The 6153-nt window shown below is 40.4% G+C and overlaps 1 pseudogene; it reads left to right on the plus strand.

The window, feature by feature from the left end:
* Positions 1-516: 516 nt before the first annotated feature.
* LOC119327898 overlaps positions 517-6153 on the plus strand; it is a 13722-nt pseudogene continuing 8085 nt past the window's right edge.

Below are 6153 nucleotides of genomic sequence, written 5' to 3' on the forward strand. Positions count from 1 at the left end.
TATGTGCAACTTGCTAGCTTTGGACATTGTTTTTTTTTTACTTTTTAACCAGCAAGGCCAGTGCAAAGATTAAGAAATCTGAAAGCAGGTTGAGAAATCCCATAGTCACAAGAGAAATAGTGGTTGATTTATGTATCTCATTCCACTGGGCTAGATGCTCTGAGAGATAAGAGGACGAGTGACTTGTAAAGTTTGTAAGGTTAGTCCAGCAAAAAGAAGAGTTCCGTTGGATGATGATTATATAATTTCCCGCGTCAAGCCAAGATTTACATGTGCATCTCATGGATCAGGACAGTACGTACGTCTTGTTTGATGATGTCCACTTAATTAGCTGTTTGGACGGTAGCTCATCGAACAATGCATCTGCTGTTAAATGCTATCCCTTCTGGTCTTTGAGTCGACGCACAACTCAAGCATCCACAGACTACACCTACCACACCATCTAAAGAAGAAACACCCACCTTCCATTGGTGTTCTTCTACCAAGGAGGGAGGGGAGAGTAGAGAGTAGCTAGCCATGGCAGACCTGGCGGTTGGGTTGTCGAGGACGGTGGTGGCGGGGGCGCTGACCAAGGCCCAGTCGGTGATCGAGGAGGACAACAAGCTCCGGCAGAAGGCACAACGTGACTTGGTGACCATAACTTTGGAGTTCGAGATGATGCAGTCGTTCCTTAATGTGGCCAACGGCGAGAGGGCCGTGAACAATTTGGTGAGGACCTGGGTGAAGCATGTCCGTGAACTGGCCTACGACCTTGAAGACTGCGTGGAGTTTGTTGTACATTTGGACGACAAGCCAATCTTCTGGCGCCGTTTGCTTCCAGTGTGCGTGGTAGGCCCACTGCCGTTGGACCAGGCAGTGGCGGACATAGAGGAGCTCAAGGGCAGGGCCAAGGAGTTGAGCGAGTGTTACTCGCGCTACAGCCATATCAACGAGCCTACCTCCAAGCTCGTCATGCAGCAACAACAAGCTTCCAGCCGCGGTGCTGACTCAATAGCAGTCGATGACATGCTCGTCAAGGCAAGGGAAGGCGTGAAAACGCAGCAATGCTCAGGTGATCTCGTCCAATTGATCACCAACAAGGAAAATGACCTTCAACTTGAGGTGATCTCTGTGTGGGGGACAGGCGGCAATTTCGGGGCAACTGCCATCATCAGGAAGGCGTACAATGATCCACAGATCTGCCGGAACTTCATGTGCCGCGCCTGGGTCAAGCTCATGCACCCTTTCAGCCCCCACGACTTTGTGCGGCGCTTCATGGCTCAGGTCTACGCCACAAACGCTTCACGCGAAGAAATCGAGGGTACAGACGTGGGTGTATATGTCCTCAGGAAAATGGAGGCCAGAGAAGAAGATCTCCTCAAGAATTTTTTGGAAGAAGTCAACACCAAGACTTACCTCGTCGTCCTGGAGAACCTGAACCACATGGTGGACTGGGATGCGGTCCGGACGTTCCTTCCTGACAGGAAGAATGGCAGCAGGATCATCATGTCCACGCCACAGTTCGAGATTGCAAGCTTGTGCGTCGGGAACACTTATCAATCACTGGAGCTGAAGCAGTTCTCACCTGAGCACTCTGTTTGTGCATTCTTCAAGAAGGTACTAAATTAATCACCAAACATCATCAATTATGTTTCGAAAATCTTATTAAACTTTCAAGTTTGTTATATTCAGCTTGGAGGTTACTTTCAATACGATCACAAGTAACTACCTTTGATCATTTTTATTTATAGGTGACTTTGTGGAAATAAGCGTTCATATATAAACTGAAGTCAAATCTACGACAGAACTTTCATTTGGTAGATCAAGTTTTTTTTATGACAAATCTGGTAGATAAAGTTAGTACTAGTAAGATTAGCTAGTTCCATTTTGACCTAAAGATTAGCGAATTAAAACATCAGAACCTCCACTACACATGATTATTTTAGGTAAATCAGTACTAGAGAAATTTCTGCATGCTTGAGTGTAGCTAAATTCTGGATCACTTGAGCATATAGACATTAATTATCGCATCAACATTGAATTAATTTGGAGGACGCGACGTTTTAATGATGGACTATTTACTTATTTTGTGCTGGTATTGAATTTAACAACCACAAATTTTCATAACGGTATTAGTATCAATCACACAATGGTAATGGAGATTTCAAGTAAGAAGTGTTTTACTAGCTAGTTAATGTGGCAGTCTCCCCACAGTGAGCCAGCCAATATCCCAATTGTTTGATCTACTTTCCAAAAACAAGCAATTATTAGGATTAACATGAGACACAGGCCACAATAAAGCTCTCTCTTTATTAAGATTTAAGAATGTAAATTAGCGTTTAATCACCTGAACTTCCATTTTACAGACAATTATGTTCAAATAAAAAATTTAACACATCCTTAGTTAACATGTTTCACCTGAGTTCTACAGCCATTTAATTCTAGCAAGATTGCTTTTATTCGCGAATGCATAGACTGCTTTCTTTTTTTCCTGTGAGGATACATAGCCAAGGAAATTAGTACTTCAAGCTCTTTAGGCATCTTGCCTCTTGCTTGTTAGTAACGACATGTCTCCTCACCTGCAGGGTGCTCAACGCTATGGAGACAAAGAGAAACACAATGTGTGTGAAGTGAGTCCAAATTCATTCTTGGAAAAAATTCCCTCCTCCAATAAGAAAGCGATCAGCGATTGGATGGAAAATCATCCCCTTATTGGACGCGGGTTACAAATGAATGAACTTCGCAATGATACAGCTCGGGCAGGTCTCAACAATTCTCCAGTTATTTCTGTTTGGGGGATAGCTGGCATTGGGAAATCTGCTCTTGTTAGAAACTTATACAATGAAAGAATGCTTCGCGACAACCAATTTAACATGTACAATTGGGTGGATGTATCACATCCATTCAATTTAAGGGATTTTTCAAGATGTTTACTTTCAGTTTATAAGTCAGAAAGCTATTATTTGGAAAGAGACCCAATTAAAGAGTGCCGCGAGCTCCTGAGCCAATATCATTGCTTCGTGGTTATTGATGGTCTTCAGTCCAAAGAAGAATGGGACTTAATAGATGCTGCCTTAGTATCAAGACCTTCTACAAGTGTTATCATTGTCATTACAACTGAAGCAAGTGTTGCCACATATTGCACAACTAACAAAGAGCAAGTCTTCAATATCAAAGGTCTAGAAGCTGCTGCAGCCATGGATCTCTTCAGGAAAGAGGTGTGTTTTCTTACAAGTCATAATATAAAGTTAGCTTTTGTTTTTTGGCAGCTATACTATCTATCCAGTCTTGAATGCATTTTTTCACAACTCGCAATCTTAACACTCCATGTAGGAGTTTGCTTTCACTACAACAAAACCTGCCAATTGAGACATGTTGTTTCATAGCTAGAGATGTGTTATTTCATCTATAGGCAACGGTAGAGCCATTTTGGTAAAGCTTCCTTGGAGCATATCCCCACGGACCATCTCAAAGCATGTACACACACTTGCTAAGCGACAGACTTTCTCAAAACATGTAGACGCACTCATGGCATGTGACACTATATAACATACGTTCAGAGTCATGTCTATACATGTAACTTTATGCTAGACCTGCTCATATCACGTCTCTACTGACATTGAAACATTTCATCTGCATATCGAAAAACATAGCTGTGGTTTTGTGCTTCACTATTTCGTCGTCGATTATTTTATCGGTGCCACGGCCACATATGCAAATTGACGAAAAAGATCGTTATATGAACCCATCATTCAAGGTCATCGATTGCATTTGCAATCATCATATTCCCATAATTAACAAAAACTAATAAATGTTTCGCACCATCACATGTCACAAAACAGGTCATAAATGCAAACCATCAAGTTGAAATTTATCTTCAAGCTCTATAGCTAGTTTAGGACATGAGCTCCCCAACTTCCACAGCTTCTATAGATATTGCTTATACAACAATCACAAGACTTCCCTTGCACATCCTTATTCTAAATATTTCCCTTACGAAACCTATTATACCCTGTCCCAATAATTAATTTTGTCCTCTGAATCCTGTAATCAAAACACATAAGCAACAGAAAAAGGGGATGGGAAATAAAAAGATGTGGAGCTAGATTATTTAGATAAAAAACATATGTTTGATGCCCCCAAGAATTTATTGTTTCCATCATTATATGTGTTTCTGCTATATAGAAATAAGATTCCTGGAAAAGACTAAGATTTACTGGTTATGCTTGTCGTCACTAGTAATCTTCTGTTCAATACATACTATACAGAAGTGAGGATGACTCAACAAAGAATTCTAATTCAGCTGTCAAGAGATAGCGCAACTCATGGGTAATTCAGATGATGACAACATTGTTCTCAACAATCATTGTGAGGAAAACGTTGGGCCCTGGATAAATCACACACCTTGTATATTGATTGCTTGATTGAAAAATGTATTCTCTTCACTTGCTGCAGAACATTTCCATAATGTTCAGTCCTCCATTATCTGCAAACAGCAACAAATTAAACGTTGCTTCTTATGATAATGTTGATCCAATACAATTTGACCAGCAATTGTACTGACAAAAGAAATTACAATGTTGTTCGGTTATAGAGCACGTTAATCTGGCATGAGTATAATTTGGTCACCGATTCTAAGGTAGCACAGAAAAACTTTAATCAGTTATCTTCTTAAGGAGATATGGCAGTTTTTTTCTTTCTTTTGTGAAACACAAAATTACAATGTGGACGCGCGCGCCCACACACTTGCACCACCACATACACGAACTCACACAACGCTTACCAAAGACCAGGTCAAAGTTTTCGGAGCACCAAGATTGATGAAATCACCACAGACGCCCATCTGGGATTTGATAATTTGGTGGGCTAGGTGTACCACACACCCTCCTAACCATCCAACCTCTGGTTGGATCTCAAGAGATACAGCTGTTGGTATAACAAGAACATTGTAGGGTAAGTTTATAATGGGCTGTGCCAAAAGTAGAACATGCCATGTTATATTGTCTCAAATTGCACCCCTATCCCAGTTTCCATAGTATATTTATATTTTTAAGTTGCAAGTGTGTGACGCACCCTTACATGTCTTAAAAAGAGCGCCGCCACACATCATTTGGCCTAGAATGTTGAGACATACTAGAGGACGACTATATATATATATATATATATATATATATATATATATATATATATATATATATATATATATATATATAAACGTCTCTTGCAGACTATTTTGCTGTAGTGTCTGTCCATGTTAACTCACATGCTTAACACTCGAACTGCACTCCAACCACTTTGAACTTTCATAAGTAAATACGCGAACTTCTATTATATTTCTCGGTTTTCATAATGAATTTTTTCTTTAACTTCGAAACCATGAGTTAGAATGTTAACAATCTACCCTGGGGAAGATATGGATTGGACACAACCTTTTCATATACAACACTTTTTTTAAAAATTTACTGTTTAGGAGCAGTTTTAAAATACTAAAATACACATAGAACGACATTGTTTTTGTTATCAAAACCATCAAATCAGGCATCAGAATGGAACAAACTAACGAACATTAAAAATATATTGATTAGCTTCAACCTTTTCGTACAGTTTTTTTTCCAAAAATTGTACGTTTTTGGGTCACTTTCAAAAATACTAAAATCCACATAAAGCAACATTAGATATTTTATTTATCATAACATTCAATAGAATGAAGGAACGCTTATACCATTACAAAGTTATTGACTAGCTGTAACTTCTTTTTGGTAAATGTTATACTATAAAATTGAGCAGTTTAAAAATTAAAAATATATCATTTGTTTAGTTCAAACTGCGAAATGAAATATTCAAACTTCCTAGATGAATAACTGAGTTTCCTAGGATGAGCAAGCGGACTGTCGTGGTTGTGTATTTCAGCAAAATGAACATGCGACTATAGCCACTTTGCAAAAGTAAACTTCATGAAGTAGGGTTCCCCTCTCGCGAGCGATGGAGAGGTAACCCTAGCTGCCACCAGGACTCCTCCCTCCCATCTCCTCCACCCCCTCGCTGTTGCCATGGGCTAGGCCGGGCGAAGCCTGTTCAGGCCTGCGGCGGCGGGGACTTCTCTCTCCCTCGCTGGATGCATGCGGGTGTGGGTAGGCGTCTTCTAGATGGGGTGCTGCGGGGACGTCGGGTGCA

The sequence above is a fragment of the Triticum dicoccoides genome, chromosome 7A, assembly GCF_002162155.2.
Source record: "Triticum dicoccoides isolate Atlit2015 ecotype Zavitan chromosome 7A, WEW_v2.0, whole genome shotgun sequence".
In the NCBI taxonomy this organism is placed as follows: Eukaryota; Viridiplantae; Streptophyta; class Magnoliopsida; order Poales; family Poaceae; genus Triticum; species Triticum dicoccoides.